Here is a 17,416-nt window from a genome sequence, read left to right on the forward strand (position 1 = left end):
ACAAAGACCTGCTGCCTTGACAGGTTTATGCAAGAGGACCACAATGAGGGCTTGGCCGTGTCTGACGACTCTGACCAATGACCTAACCAAAGACTCAAAAAGAACGTCATTAACATTATCATCCTAAGCTAATACACCAGAAGAATTTGAGCCTGGTGATAAGTAAATAAGTGATAACGAACAACTGCAGAGTTTGAGGAAGGTTGTGAATATTAACTGAACTTGCGAAAGTCAGACATACTTAACTAATGATTCTTAAAATAAAGATATATTATGGCAAATGAGAGATTTAATCAATAATTCACAAATTTCAAATTTGAGTATCACCTTCAAATGTATGTCGTGCACATATTTGTTCCAAATCATATAAATTAAGTGACAAATATGTCAAAGATAAGAGCAGTCAGTACTGATTGCCATACTTTGGGTTCAAACCTGCTCCCACAATTTGGAAGCTGGGAAATTCAATCACTACTGGAACAAATTTATTACAATACAGATTAGCTCACTCATCATGCAACAAAGATAAATGTTTTTTCCAATTGTCACCGTGGTCCTGATAAAACTGAATCCAATAAAGCAGTGGCATTAGCAACATTTACTTCATGATACATGACTCTCGCTCTTGGGTTTGAAATAGGTGGATTGCAGAAATTATACTCTATGTTTTCTTCAACATCCACAACACCCTCTAAAACCTTAACAACCACTGACATGGAAGGCCTCTTTGTAAAATCACTTTGCAAACACCAAGCAGCAACCTTCATCATATCCACAACTTCTGCTCCATGTAATTGCATATCTTCACTGTAGTTATCAACCAAATTCAAAAGTTGCTTCTTTTGTAACTTTTCCTTGAAAAATCCTAGTAAATGCATTTCTTCCTCAGGCTGAGATCGATCAAAATGTCTCCGTCCACACAATATTTCCAATAGCACAACTCCAAAGCTATAGACATCTACTTTCTCTGTTATTACCGAGCTCAACCATTCTGGAGCCAAATAGCCAGGAGTTCCTCTCATGATTGTTACAACTTGGCTCTGGTCTCGATCAATCAGTTTAGACAAACCAAAATCAGCAACTTTTGCATTAAAATTCTCATCTAAGAGGATATTCTCAGGTTTGACATCTAAGTGAGCAATTTTTTTACTGCAATCTTCATGGAGATAAGTGAGTCCCTTTGCTATGTCAAGAATGATCTTCTTTCTCTTATGCCAATCCAGAGTAAACCCATCAGTTTTGTGGAAAATCCATTTATCCAAAGACCCATTAGACATGTACGGGTAAACAAGAAGTCGATGAGAGCTTTGAGCACAAAATCCAATCAATTTTACTAAATTGAAATGATGAATGCTGCCAATTGTCTCAACCTCGGCTAGAAATGACTTTTTGATTTGACTAAAGCCATGTAGACGCTTCACAGCAACTCTAGTGCCATCAATTAGAGTACCTTCAAAAACTGTGCCAAATCCACCTCCCCCAATGTTCTTCTTGAAATTTTCTGTCATTACTTGCAAATCTGCAAAAGAGTATCTTGTGGGCATTCCTGGTACATGATCTAAATAATACTCCTCAGCTTCATCAGGATCTTTATTCTTCTTAAACAAATGAAAGAAGATTCCAATCAAAATAAACAGACCAAACAAAGATGCAACGCCGGATCCCACTATTAATATAAACTGATTTATTTTCTTTCCATGGTTTTTCTGCCTTGGAGAAGGAACAGCTCTTGGGACATTTTGCACCTTGATGTATGTTGTACTGGTATAACTATCATTCACCTCAGCGTGCTTCAGTGAAAAATTCTGGGATGCTAAGTAGCAGTCCCCGACAAAGGAAGTCCAAGTGTACTTCTGGAAAATGGCAGCTTTGCACAAACAATTTTCTAAACATGCCTCTTTACAAGTCTCTGAATCTCTTACGAGGTCTTGTCTAAAAGTCACGGAGGTGATGTTCTTGAGCTCTAAAAAGTTTTGATTTATGGAAGCTTCACAAGACAAGGGAGTAACTAGGGAGCATCCACGGTCAGGTTGACTGTCATTGATTTGCTTAAAATATCTTCTTTCATTTTGGGCTCCAGGACAACTACACTTGCCATTCGTGCAAATACTATAATCACCGCAAACCGCAGGGTAACCACAGTTACCAATATCTGCCGTGAGAAGATCAGCCACTTCCTTCCACTCTAAACTCTGTTGTCTCCATTCATACACTCTCAAGTGTCCATCGGACCCAAATCTCATGTACTGCCATGATAATGCTGAAGGAATGGCAAATTCTTTATATGGCACAACTAATTTACCATAAACAGTGAAGAAAGCAAAGCTTCCATTCATAAACTGAACATAACTGGTATAAAATGAATCCTGATGAAAATATCGCTCTGGTCCTTCATTAGATTGTCTGAAAGCAGACAACGTCCCATCACTATCAAGAGACAGCGAAAACATTTCCGTTTCCATCAGATAATATGCAGAAGCAGCAGAGGTGAGTTTCTGCCCCACAAACAACTTTTGCCCGAGAACCAGCGAGTCCGTTGGGTAATCAAAAGATTGCCAAATTGTTGAACCATTTACATCCAAGAGCTGGAGGTTGCCCATGTCCGTTAAGTTTAAGATTGGCATAATCTCGCTATTGATGTTCGTCGTCCAGACTATTCTTCCATCAGCTTCTTGTACCTCCAAACCTTTATCTGGAGTGAGATGGAACGTCGCATCAATACTAACCGAATTGGCTTGGTTGACAGACCATACTACTTGTCAGGGACGGAGCTAGGATTTTGAGTGAGAGGGGCGATATATACTCAAACCCAAATGCTTAAAAAATGTGTTATACCCTAAACCTTCATATTGTAGCTCTAGATTAACCCAAAGACAATCATGTTTTTTTTATCCAAGCTACTTATAAAAGAATATATATGTGTGTGTTTTTATCTCAAGTTTCTTTGGAGAACTTCATCAAACATTTAAGCTGCACTTATCCTATGCTAATGCTTTAAGATAAACTTCATAAATCATTTAGAACTCAAACAGAAACTCACAAAAAGAATTAAAATTTAATGAAAAATTGAATAAAGAAAGTATACTTTTTGTGAAAGCATGGAACAAAAATGGAGAATAAATATATATTTTATATTTTGCTTTTTATTATTGGACCAAGGGGGGCCATTGCCCCCCCTGGTCCAAGCATAGCTACGTCCCTGCTACTTGTGGACCAACGGTATCCTGAATCTCGAAGCTTTTGTAAAACAGAATGAAAATGGATAATAGATAACGGTCACTGGATTGATCATTACAGAAGAAGCCACAAGCAAATCCTGGTCCTTGACTGGAAGATCCACCTTCATGGAGGATTCGCACAGTTGATCCGTCTCTAAATTGCACAGATTTGAGATTATGGAGAGGTTGGTCAATATCCCACTTATAATCTTGTGGCAGGACAAACGGAAAATGTATTAGAGAAAGAGCAAGGTAAAGAAGAACACCACGCCAGACCCAGTTCATGCCCATCGACTATAGCTGTAGGACACAGTGAAAGAAGAAGAGCAAAATGGACGAGGATCCGGAAGATGTAGGTAAGAGGATTGTTAACTTATGACTCTTGAAGCTTATAAATTCTTAACGGATAAAAACTGCCAAATTGTGTAACAAACTTTCTTGTTAAATTTTATTTTTTGATTTTTTTCTATTTTGTTAGCCAACTTTTAACTTGCAATGAGATTTTCACTATTTTTCTCCGTTTTTATTCCCTTTTATAATTATTTTTCTCTTTTTAAAAAAAAATTTCCTTTTCTTTTTAATTTTTATCACTTGTCGTCCCTCCTTCATCTTTTGACTGTGTCGAGCTTCCCATCTATTGCGCCCAACCTTTCACTAACAAATAATAAACCAATTTTGGAAAGGCTAAAACCAATTCAGGGTACCGTCAAGAATGGAATGGAACCCCTAGATTTCATCTTAGATGGCCTAAGTAATAACAATAAACAGATTGTCCTTTAATAATAAGAATTATAAAGAATCCAGATTAAATTAATTAGTATCTACAAATAAAATTTGCATCAAACAAAAAATATATAAACAAAACAAATTAACAATAATTGTTTCTAATACATTTCAAGTAACATCTTTTATCAAGGTGTAGTAAATTTCACAACAGTTTTCTATAACCTAAAGTAAGAGGTTACTGGTTATCCTAAGTTCACATATCAATATATATATATATATATATATATATATATATATATATAAGTAGAGACATCACATGAAAGAGCACGAAGTTTTGCCAAGTGGCACTTTCTTTGAAAAGATAATTGATTTTTTTTTTTGAAATAAAATACATCATTTTTAATTTATTACACTTATTAGATGCCACATCAGTTATTTAATAACTCAACATATTTTAATTAGTAATAAATAAGACTAATGGATAAGATAGAGGGGTGTTAATCATCAAAAACTCTTTGTTTTCCTTATTCCTCCATCCTAAGGTTTTCTTATGTTTATGCCTACTCCTCTTCCCTTATAACTAAATGCCTACTCTTCCTAAACCACTACATGCCTTCTCCTATGCCTATGTTGCTAAATTACCGATTCTATGTTCTATAATTTGCACAAACTGAAATAGTATTTAGATTATTTAAAAACACATGAAATCATATAAAAATCACCAAATTAGAGTTTAAAATTATAACTAAATTTTTAAAAGAAATTTAGGCACATCTGCACAAAAATTCCATGTAACTAAGTCACACTTAGGAATATTGGACCATTTTTCCTTTGTATAAATAGAAGGGTCCCAATGGGATGAGGGAGCTAACAATTTTCTCTCCAAAATATTTGTTGTAGGAACACAAAAGTTTTCCATTGTAGACTTTTCACGATTAAAGAACATGAATTACCAACTAATCAAACTAGAGTTTTTAGTACCTACAGCAATTTCACAACATCAAGAACAAATCCCAGTATATACAATGTCAAATTCCCTAGTCTCCTGTTACATCAAATGAGTGTTTAATTTTTCTCGCAAAGTATTGAATAGTAAAACTTCTGGGCCTTAGTCTCAATTACAACTCTCAATCATGTTGAACTTGGATGATACCTATCAACAATGTATCATTATGAGATGCAGAAAAAATTTGGAGTGTACACAATGTTTAGTGTGAATGGGAAGAAATTTCATCCAATTCCAATTGGTTAGGTTAGTAAGGGACCTATTCCAATTTAATATTTCTGGAGTTTTGTATACAAGTAATAATCAAGGAAACTTCCACCTAAAATAAGTTGGACTTTTGGCAAGAGAGAAAATTGATGTCTAAACAAATCAAGCTAAGGCTGACCAAAATAGACCATATTCTTAATTTTTTATCTCTATTTGTTCCATGTACAAGACTTAAAGTCAATGCTTGGCGTTTAAAAGTTGAACATCTTATCTAAAGTCCATCCTCTGAAAACTTGAGAAAAAATTCATTTAAACTAACACAATATATAAATTATAAAGGAATCAAAGAAAAATTGTCAAAAATAATGAAAATTTAATCTATGCTTAAATTCTTATATGGATGAACACAATAGCAATATCCTTTTTTTTTTAAATAAAGATAAAAAAAATCTATACTTATTTTGTACGTATGATAAACTCCTATCACAAAGTTTTTTGAGACTCATGTTGATTAGTGATTAGAAATTATAAAGAAATAATCATGAATATATATATATATATATATATATATATATATATATATATATATATATATAGTAGAGAGATCTCATACGAGTGCGTGAGGTTTCTGCCAAGTAACGTTCTAATTTTGCATTTAGCATTTTTTTTTTACCTCTTTCATTAAGTTTTTTTTTACTATTACCCAAAAATTTACATTAACTTATTTTACTGTTATCTCATTAGTCCCTCATTAATTGCCTAAGTTTACATCATTCATTTCTCTCTTTCTCATGTCTTTTAGCATCCCCACCGTTTTAATATTTTTTAAAAAAGTAAAAAAATAATGGTTAAGGACTAATAGTAATAACTTACCAGATAAGACTTTGGAGAGAGATAGAGAGACATAAAAATGTTGTGGATTGTTAAATAAAACGCATTGTTTCACTATAAAATCGAAACACATTGTTTCACTATAAAAGACCTGAGACTAACAAAACATTTGAAAGAGAGAGAAAGACAAATTTGAGGGGACGTCGCCTCCGTCATATTAGCCTCCCACCACCATCAAGACCTTAAACCTGTACAGGTATTTTTTTTCTTTTTCTTTTTTAATTAGGAGATTAAATATGATTTAGGTTTGGGTAATTTGGTTGGATAGTTTTTGTTTTGGGTATATAAGTAGAGAGAATATTTGGTACGTAATGTAAAGCCATATTCTACTATGGTTTGAAATTATCTATAAGACACGTGCATACACACTTGCCCACATCATGTTTTAATGTTTCACTATCAATGAGTGGAAGACAGTGAGAGAGTTGGACATACTTTTATTTCATAGTATTAAATATGTGAACACAACACAAATCATTTGATTTTCACAGTCCTAATACTCTTTTGCATTTGTTTTTTTGTTTCATGATTTTAAAAAAAAAACTTAATCTTACCTTTTTTTTAGGGTGAAAAATTAATCTTACCTTGAGAAGGCTATAAATATGCAGTGAAACAACAGTTATAAATTGCACACACAGAACCATTATAATTATTCAGTTCAAGGAATGAGTACGTATATATATATATATATATATATATATATATATATATATATATATATATATATAAAAGCAGAGACCTCATGTGGAAGAGCACGAAATTTTGCCAAGTGGCACTCTATTTGAAAAGATAATTGAATTTTTTTTTTTGAAATAAAATACTTCATTTTTTATTTATTACACTTATTAGATGCCACATCAGTTATTTACTAACTCAACAGATTTTAATTAGTAATAAATAAGACTAATGGATAAGATAGAGGGATGTTAATCATCGAAAACTCTTTATTTTCCTTATTCCTCCATCCTAAGGTTTTCTTATATTTATGTCTACTCCTCTTCCCTTATAATTAAATGCCTACTCTTCCTAAACCACTACATGCCTTCTCCTATGCCTATGTTGCTAAATTACCGATTCTATGTTCTATAATTTGCACAAACTGAAATAACATTTAGATCATTTATAAACATATGAAATCATATAAGAATCGCCAAATTAGTGTTTAAAATTATAACTAAATTTTTTTTTTAAAATCTAGACACATTTGCACAAAAATTCCATGTAACTAAGTCACACTTAGGAATATTGGATCATTTTTCCTTTGTATAAATAGAAGGGTCCCAATGGGATGAGGGGGCTAACAATTTTCTCTCCAAAACATTTGTTGTAGGAACACAAAATTTTTCCATTGTAGACTTTTCACGATTAAAGAACATGAATTGCCAACTAATCAAACTAAAGTTTTTAGTACCTACAATAATTTCACAACATCAAGAACAAACCCCAGTGTATACAATGTCAAATTTCATAGTCTCCTGTTACATCAAATGAGTGTTTAATTTTTCTTGCAAAGTATTGAATAGTAAAGCTTCTAAGCCATAGTCTCAATTACAACTCTCAATCATGTTGGACTTGGATGATACCTATCAACAACATATCATTATGAGATGCAGAAAAAATTTGGAGTGTACACAACGTTTAGTATGAATGAGAAGAAATTTCATCAAATTCCAATTGGTTAGGTTAGTAAGGGACCTATTCCAATTTAATATTTCTGGAATTTTGTATACAAGTAATAATCAAGGAAAATTGATGTCTAGGCAAATCAAGCTAAGGCCAACCAAAATGGACCATATTCTTAATTTCTTATCTCTATTTGTTCCATGTATAGGACTTATAATCAATGCTTGGCATATAAAAGTTGAACATCTTATCTAAAGTCCATCCTCTGAAAGCTTGAGAAAAAATTCATTAAAACTAACACAATATATAAATTATAAAGAAATCAAAGAAAAATTGTCAAAAATAACGAAAATTCAATCTATGCTTAAATTCTTATAAGGATGAACACAATAGCAATATCCTTTTTTTTTAAATAAAGATAAAAAAATCTATTCTTATTTTGTACGTATGATAAAGTCTTATCACAAAGTTTTTTGAGACTCATGTTGATTAGTGATTAGAAATTATAAAGGAACAATCATGAATTTATATATATATATATATATATATATATATATATATATATATATATATATATATAAGTAGAGATCTCATGTGGGACTGCGCGAGGTCTTGCCAAGTAACGCTCTAATTTTGCATTTAGCATTTTTTTTTTACCTCTTTCATTAAGTTTTTTTTTTTTACTATTACCCAAAAGTTTACATTAACTTATTTTACTGTTATCTCATTAGTCTCTCATTAATTGTCTAAGCTTACATCACACATTTCTCTTTTTCTCATGTCTTTTAGCATTCCACCATTTTAATATTTTAAAAAAAGTAAAAATAATAATAATTAAGGACTAATAGTAATAACTAACCAGATAAGGCCTTGGAGAGAGAGATAGAGAGACATAAAAATGTTGTAGATTGTTAAATAAAACGCATTGTTTCTCTATAAAATCAAAACGCATTGTTTCACTATAAAAGACTTAAGACTGACAAAACATTTGAAAGAGAGAGAAAGAAAAATCTGAGGGGACATCGCCTCCGTCATATTGGCCTCCCACCACCATCAAGACCTTAAACCTCTACGGGTATTTTTTTTTTTTCTTTTTAAATTAGGAGATTAAATATGATTTAGGTTTGGGTAATTTGGTTGGACAGTTTTTGTTTTGGGTATATAAGTAGAGAGAATATTTGGTATGCAATGTAAAGTCATATTCTACCATGGTTTAAAATCATCTATAAGACATGTGCATACACACTTGCCCGCACCATATTTTAATGTTTCACTATCAATGAGTGGAAGACAGTAAAAGAGTTGGACATACTTTTATTTTATAGTATTAAATATGTGAACACAACACAAATTATTTGATTTTCACCGTCCTGTTAGTCTTTTGCATTTATTTTTTGTTTCATGATTTTAGAAAAACTTAATCTTACCTTTTTTTTTTAGGGTGAAAAATTAATCTCACCTTGAGAAGGCTATAAATATGTAGTGAAACAACAGTTATAAATTGCGCACACATAACCATTATAATTATTCGATTCAAGGAATGAGTAAAAAAAAAAAAATTGGAGGAATATTGTAGAATAAAAATTGTTACAAAATGTCTTTCTCTCAGAGACCTCATGCAAGAGTGCATGAGGTCCTACCAAGTGGCACTCTAATTTTGCATTTATCATTTTTTTATCTCTTTCATTAATTTTTTTATTGTTACCCAAAAGTTCACATTATCTAACTTTACTGTTATCTCATTAATATCTCATTAATTGTCTAGGCTTATACCACACCTTTCATTATTCTTCATGTCTTTTAGCATACCCACTGTTTTAGTGTTTCAAAATAAATAAATAAATAAATAAGGGCGGGCTAATAGTAATAGCTAACGAGATAAGACTCTAAAGAGAGACAAAGAGACACAAAAATGTTGTGAATTGTTAAATAAAATGCACTATTTCACTATATATTACGAAATTAAAAGACCTGTGACTAACAAAACATTTGAAAGAGAGAGAAAGAGAAATCTGAGGGGTGACCACCTCCGTTATACTGACCTCCCACCACCATCAAGACACCGAAACCCCTATGAGTAATCTTTTTTTCTTTTTAAATTAGGGGCTTAAATATAATTTAAGTTAGGTAATTTGGTTAGTTAGTTTTTGTTTTCGGTATATAAGTAGAGAGAATATTAGGTGCGCAATGTAAAGTCATATTCTACCATAGTTTAATTTTAAATCATCTATAAGACACATGCATACACACTTACTCACACCATGTCTTAATGTCGCACTATCGATGAGTGAAAGATAGTCAGAGAGTTGGGTATACTTTTATTTCATAGTATGAAATATGTAAATACAAAAAAAAATTAGTTTATTTCATGGTCTCATTACTCTTTTGCATTTTTTTTTTTTTTTGGGTTTCATGATTTAAAAAAAAAATCTTACCTTAAGAAGGCTACAAATATGCAATGAAGCTACTAAACCAATTTTTAATATCTCAAAATATATATGTTTCTTTACTCTAATTTAGTTTACTTTTTCTTTATAATTTATGTACAACATTATTCAAAAATGTTTTATATAAAATATCATAAAATTATCTGTGCATCGCACGGGCAACTTACTAGTTTAAATAAAGTTATGTTGCCATATATCCTATCTTGCGCCTAGTACCCAGAAATATAAAAAATAGAAACATATTAAAAAAAGATCTTTGACAACAAAATAATAATAATAATAATAATAATAATAATAATAATAATACTAATAAATATATATATATATATATATATATATATACACACACACTAACTTTTATCTATATATATATATATATATATATATATATATATATATAAACTAGCTACATAAATAGTGGTAACTTTTTTCTTGAGAAAGTTTTAATCTATGACGTCCACTCTTGATGATAATTCTTTATTATTAGACCAAGACACTAATTAGTTTTTGGTGTAGGCGGGAATTGAATCTCAGATCTCTTATTTAACCATCAAAAAATTTACCAATTGGGTTAGCTGGAACCCACCAAATAGCAGTAACCTTAGAGCGATACATCAGTATCAACCTCTACCAAAACATTTTATTTCCTTGGCTAAATCAAAATGGATTCCCTTAGCCTAAATTCAATGACTTAAATTTTTAAATTAAGTAAAATTCATGTATATTATATGAATTTTTAAATTAAATTAATTATTATTTAATGTTTTAAGGGTATTCGTTAGCATTTCTCATATTATATTAATCCTTCAATTAAAGTCTCCCAAGGTGTTTATAAGTTATAACATGATAACATAACAACCTTAAAAAAATAAAAATAAAAAATAAAAAAAAGTAACATAACAGGTTAATTCATCCATTAATTCCTAGTTGACCTACAAAATCAACTTCCCTCGTCCCGACGACATTAGCTTGATTGTCTCAGTGAGTTTGAGTATAAACGCATTAATTGTTGGATACAATGTGTTCTGAACTAGTTAGAACTAGATGCATTTGGATGGAAGTCACTAGTAAGACAAAGGAAAAAATGTTGCAAGGCCCTCAGTGTCGTGCCAAGATATGGCGTGAGTAACTAGCATTTCCCTTGTTTACATACGCAATTACAGAACAGGAAAATCAGGCTAAGTAACTAGCTCTTAAAACTAATTTTCCACCGTATGAGGAACTAATCAAAACTCAACACCTGTCAATTATCACTAACTTACTTCTAATTAAATATGACTAAAAACTACAAGTAGTTTCATAAACTAATACCAGACGACTGCAGTTTAAGCTGTCTTCATCTCCTTACAAAACTGACTTCATACACCAGCAGCTCCAACCTATATACCTTCAAGCTCCATGGATTTTAACAATTTATATATGTAAATTTTTTTTTTAAAGGGCAAATACCTAAATTAAACTGGTCAATATAATTCAAAATCAGGGTTTTACAATAATAGAATAGCCTTTTGATAGGATGAGAATTTATAAAATAGGCGGATAGACAAAAAAGAACATTTTTTTATTAAAAAAATAGATTTTCATCTCTTTAAATTAACATTTTATAATACAATAAACATTAAAGAAATTAATAAAGTGAACTTATAGATATGTAATTTCACAAATTTTACAAACTCAATCAGGTGATAAAAACTTATCTGAGTTGCATGAATTGCCACAATCACACTAAGTTTGACTGGATTTGTCCCGAGTTTGTGCAAAAACAAACTATTTAAACACCCAGATCTAAGTGCCGAATTACCAAGTTTCCTATCTGACCTGTAGGGCGGATTTGCGTTTAATAACTATGGTTAGATTTTATTATTTCATCCATCTTTGGTTGACCTTCAAAATGAACTTCGATCGTCCTGACAATAATTGATTCAGTTGGAGTGTAAACACATTGTCGGAAATAATGAGTCTAATAAACTATTTAGAATTAGATCTATTTGGACATGTGCATGGAAGCCACCAGTAGGACAAAGAAGCATATGTTGTAAGGCCCGGCCAAGATAAAATGAGTAAGAAAAGTTTATAACAAATGTCGTGATTCATGTGTTGACAACCTGTCAACCTCAACACCTCATCTTAGGCTGAAACTTCAAGCTACGGCCCACTGCTATTATTAGGGATGACCATACCCATTGGGTAATGGATATCCAACCTTACCTGATCCAAATATTTCGGGTAATACCCGGTTCTTAATGGGTAGAGCTTAATCGGGTAGGGTATGGATATTACCCGAATTATTCGGGTAGGGTATGGATAATATCCATACCCGACCCGTATTTTAAAAAAAAAACCCTAAATCTCTCTCTCTCACAGTCTCACTCTAACTCAGACACTCTCTCTGCCGTCACTCTCTCTTACCGTCACTCTCTCTCTCTCTGTTCTGACTCCGTGTTGTTGAAGCCGATACCACCATCAACCGCTCTAAACGGGGTTCAGGTTTGTCTCTCTCTGCCCTCTCTTCCTTCTGCCTTCTCAAAACAACATTGCAATTTTTTGTCTATGGGTTTTGTATTTTCTATTCTGTAGTCGAAACTTTCATGGGTATTTTGTTTTGTTTTGATTTGGCCATATGGGTCTATATCTATTGGTAAGGCTGGGAGTGTCAATAACGAGGTTTGGTGCTTGGGTTGGTTTAGTTTTGTTAAGGAATGGTTGGAGATTTTATGTTTTTCAGAGTTCAAGGTTTGTCTAACTGAAATGCAATCAATTAACTGTTCGATGAAATGCCTCTATGAGCTGTGTATTTTGATTTTACTGAGATTTTGAGCAATTGTACGCAGATTTTGAGTTATGGTGTCACAGTGACAAGTTAGTATAGGTTAGTATAAGTTAGTATACCTTTCTTCATGATATTGTATAGGCTTGGATCACCTCGGATTGATTTTTGTTAGCATGGTTTCTTGGATTTGTCGTTAGTTACTTAGTTTTGGATGATGGCAATTCCCTTTTGAGATTTTTGCCTGCCCCAACTACCAGTCATGTTTAGTATATGATATCATTTTGGCCTTTTCCTATTCTTTTTGTTAACTTTTTTGTATTTAGGCCAGAGCAGATTTTCTTGCGTTTTCATATTTTGAAGTGGCCTTTGATTAGATTGCACCCTTTGCATAATTATATTTGGGACCCTAAAACCCTTGAGCCATATGCTAGTTTCTGTAACCACTCTCTCAATACCAGGAAAGAAAAGATAGTGTTAATCCGAAAAGGGAAAAAAGAAATATAAGTGTATATATTATAAACTTGCATGGCTGCTCTTGGGTTAAGCCTTACAGACAAAAGTTGTTTTAATATATATTGGAAGGTACGTCTTATTTATTACTACCATTACAACTAGCAATACAGTAATTGTAAAATGTTTTCTTCCCCTTTTGTGGTGCATTGGGGTTCACAGCTAGAGTATTTCTTTTATGTGGTAGGTGAGTTTTGAGAAAATAGATTTCCTAAATAGTTTACCAAAAATAGAGTAGCTATTTTTAAAACCAGTTATGTCATAAAAATATATTTGATGTTCTTTTTTAAGATAAAGCTATTTGGTTAGTTTTTAAGTTAAAATGATTCGGGTAATATTCGGGTATGGATATTATTATTAAAAAAATAATAATAAATGGGTTTCGGGTAGGGTATGGATATCCATGGATAATAATTCGGATAAGATTCGGGTATGGATACTAATGGATATTGATATTTGGGTATCTATGGGTAAAATTTTCGGGTAGGGTATGGATCGGGTATACCCATACCCTACCCATGGCCATCCCTAGCTATTATTACCATAAAAACTAGCAAGAAGTTATGTTCTATGTCCGGCGTATAAGACTAACATGTTAGTCTCACTCGAGTTATATGTATTGAATCTATACAAGATTTTTTTCAAAATTAGCACATGCTTAAAGTGATGTGCGGGGAAATTTTCGGGACTGCTCTATTAATGACCTAAGAAGGCTAAGATGGAATTTTCCAGTGACACAGGGCATCTTATCAGCTACACGAAATCTAGCTGAAAAGTAAATAATACGCTTTTGATTTTCAAATAGATTCTCTCCAATTTTTTTTTAAATAAAATAGAAAGAAATGTTTTCCTTGGTGGACACTCACATAGTCACATGGACCAGCTCGTTCAACACGTTTTTGCAAGTGGGAGGTCTAGGTAAAGTTGGTAAAAAAAAAAGACTTGAAAAAAATCTTTTGAATAGAAAAGAGGTAAGGGTTAATAAAAAATTTTAAAGAAAAAAATCTTTTGAATGGAAAAGGTAAGGGTTAATCAAGTTACTTTTACTTCATGGCCCAGGGACCACGTTAATATTGCGTCCGCCTCACACGGAGTTGCGGACTTCCACACGCTTGTGACATTTGTTCAGGAACTCCATGGGTCTAGCTCGTGCGGCACGTTTGTTCAGGGTGTGATATCCTTTTTCTAGGAACATGAATCCGAACATGATTGAGTTTCTTTATTTTATTGTTCTAATTATATAAAAGGAAAGGCTCACACTGGTAGGGTAACAAATTCTGACGTAACTGCAGCATATATATTAGCGTGTAAACGTAACAAGAGGATGAGTAGTCTCAGTATGTCATTTTAAGCAATATTTTTCAGTTTTTAAATAATATTATGACATAAATATATTTTTAGTTTTTATATTTTGGGTCATCTTTTGATTTGGTCCCTAAACTAATTTTGCTCCTAAGTCAGTCTTTGATTTTTTTAAATCATTTTTAAAATACTCCCTGCTGTTAACTCAGTAACAAAAAAATTTGAGATGGCAAATGGAGTGCATAGGTGGCATGTTAGATACTAATGTGGCTAATAAAATAATATTAAAAAATACCACGTCAGCGTTTTAATGACAAGTCAGCATTTTAATTATTAAAAAAAATTTTAAAATTAAAATCAAAAAATTCAAAATCAAAATGAAAAAAAGAAAAAACTTTTTTAAATCCTCTATTTCTCTGTGTTTGTGTCTGTATCTTTCTTCTTTTCGTTTCCTTTTTTTTCAGATCAATCACTTATGCAACACCAGTCAATCAGCCAAAGGTTGCGGGGAACAAAGTTTTCCAAATAATTCATAGAAAGCCAATTATAAGTTTTGAGATAAGAGGGAAGATACTTGACATGGTTGATCGCAACATTGACATACATGATGTATACTTTGCATACCCATCTCGGCGGAAGAAATTGATACTTCAAGGATTTTCATTGTCAATCCTAGCTGGAAAGACAATGGCCTTAGTGGGTAGCAGTGGGTGTGGAAAGAGTACTGTCATCTCCCTAGTTGCAAGATTCTATGATCCCTCAAAAGGTTTGCAGCTCCTTCCTACTCCTTGTCCTCAATTGCTTAGAATATATTTTTCCTCTTTTCACTTCTTTTAGGCTCATAAGTTTCCACCTTCAAAGCATTCGATGCGAATAATTTGAAACACGTATATGTATGTTTCACAAGCTATTGCCACATCAAGCTCTTTAGTGTTCATATAGTTAAGTTCACATTTATGGTGATAATGTCGAAAATCGTCAGTAAGTCACACGGTCCTCACGTGCTCCCGATGAAGAACCTGCACAACACGAAAGCTGAAGACCTTAAGAGGAGTACCGGTGTGGTACCGGCCAAATACTCTCCGACGGTCAAGTTAGAGGAAATCTCTTATTCGCAACTCTAAAGTGCTAGAGCTGAGGTGAATTATCCGTACCTTGGTTTATAAGGGTTTTGGGGTATTTATAATAGTGTAGGGCCGAAATCTGCGCCTTGGCCACGAGTTACTTTCCTTCTAGGAAAGTAACTCATGGATTTTACGTATCCCTTAGAGCTCTTTTCCTTATAAGAGTCTCTTTAATTAGGGTCAAACGTGTAGCACAAGAACTTTCTTTATACACGTATGCGTGGAGGGCAAGCAAGGTTATGGACAAAGGTTTTCTTATCCCCTTCAGCTTTTCCCTCCGTCAGCTTTTTCCTTCTTAAGGTCGTCAGCTCACAACCTTCAGCTTGATCTCTTCAGCTTTCCCCCTTCAGCCTTGATTCTGTCAGCTTTCTCCCTTCAGCCTAATGCCATCAGATATGAGGCAGAGTCGCGGTCATCAAAGGAAGGCGGTTTGATGAGTAGTGCTGACGAGCTCGTTATCCCCATCGCCTTTTTAAAGCGTCAGGGGCTAATTGTAAAATCATCCTCATCAGCTGCCCCCCTACTCCATGACCCGTAAGCTATAACTGACGGGTTATAGAGTTAATATCGCTGGAAGGCCATTCATGCATGGTAATTCGAGCCACCTTCTTTAAATTCCAGGACACGTGGCGCGGACTGATTGGCTCCGCGTCTGGACGAGCGTGTCGCTTCGTCTTCCGTGCCCCTATTGCCTATATATATTTCTCTTCTTCTTTCATTCCCAACTTTTCATCCTTCGCTAATATTGAGAGAGAGAGCATCGCTTTCCGATCTCCTTTGTCCGTCAATTTCACGAGTTCGTCACCTTTCACGCCATCACTTTTCACAAGAGCGTCTCTTGCCAAGGATTCACTTGTAAGTTCTCTTTCCTTTTCTTCATTTTACTTTCGTCTTTATAGTTTAGTTTCTATAGCGAGGTCGTCGTCTTAGGTTCTTAGAATGAATCTGTCGCATGTAGGTAGTCAGATGTCTAGATAGGTGACGAGTGAATAGTCGTCAATCCGCAAGGGAGCGGGTTACGACGAAGTCTTTCAATCAGGTCGTGAGCCCGAAGAGGGCTCCTATTTGTTAGAGGGGGGAACATCAACCCATTCTTCTGAAGAGGAAATGGAGAGTTGTAGTGAAAGGGAGGTGAGTGTTGGTGAAGGTGAGGACGATGGGAGTGAGGGAAAAGGAGTACGTGACGGAGGTAAAAGGACGAGTGACGGGGAAAGAGAGGGAGCTGATGCCGGGGGTAATGACGACGGTGGTGAGGAGGTCTTAGAGAGCACCTCAAGGCGCCCAAGGACGACCGTCCTTTCATTTTACCCCTGGATTGGATCGTCAATGAATTCTTGCCGTCAATGTCCGTCAACGTTTTTAATAACCTGCGTGCCCGTTATCAAATACCGAATGAGATCCCAATCCGCCTCCCCAAGGAGGGTGAGAGATGTTATTCAGGACGAACCATGGATGTTGGCATGTATGATGCCATGTTCACGGCAGGATTAAGGCTACTACTGACGGCATTACATCGTCAGCTGGCTAATTTTTTAGGAATATCCGTCAGCCAAATTGCCCCCAATGCCTGGCGAACATTTATCGGTGCCGAG

General features: G+C 33.8%; 1 pseudogene; it reads right to left on the reverse strand.

The window, feature by feature from the left end:
• Positions 1-381: 381 nt before the first annotated feature.
• On the reverse strand, positions 382-3,564 carry LOC142641700 (G-type lectin S-receptor-like serine/threonine-protein kinase SD2-5; annotated as a pseudogene).
• Positions 3,565-17,416: the final 13,852 nt, after the last annotated feature.

This window comes from Castanea sativa, chromosome 6, assembly GCF_040712315.1.
Source record: "Castanea sativa cultivar Marrone di Chiusa Pesio chromosome 6, ASM4071231v1".
Classification (NCBI taxonomy): domain Eukaryota; kingdom Viridiplantae; phylum Streptophyta; class Magnoliopsida; order Fagales; family Fagaceae; genus Castanea; species Castanea sativa.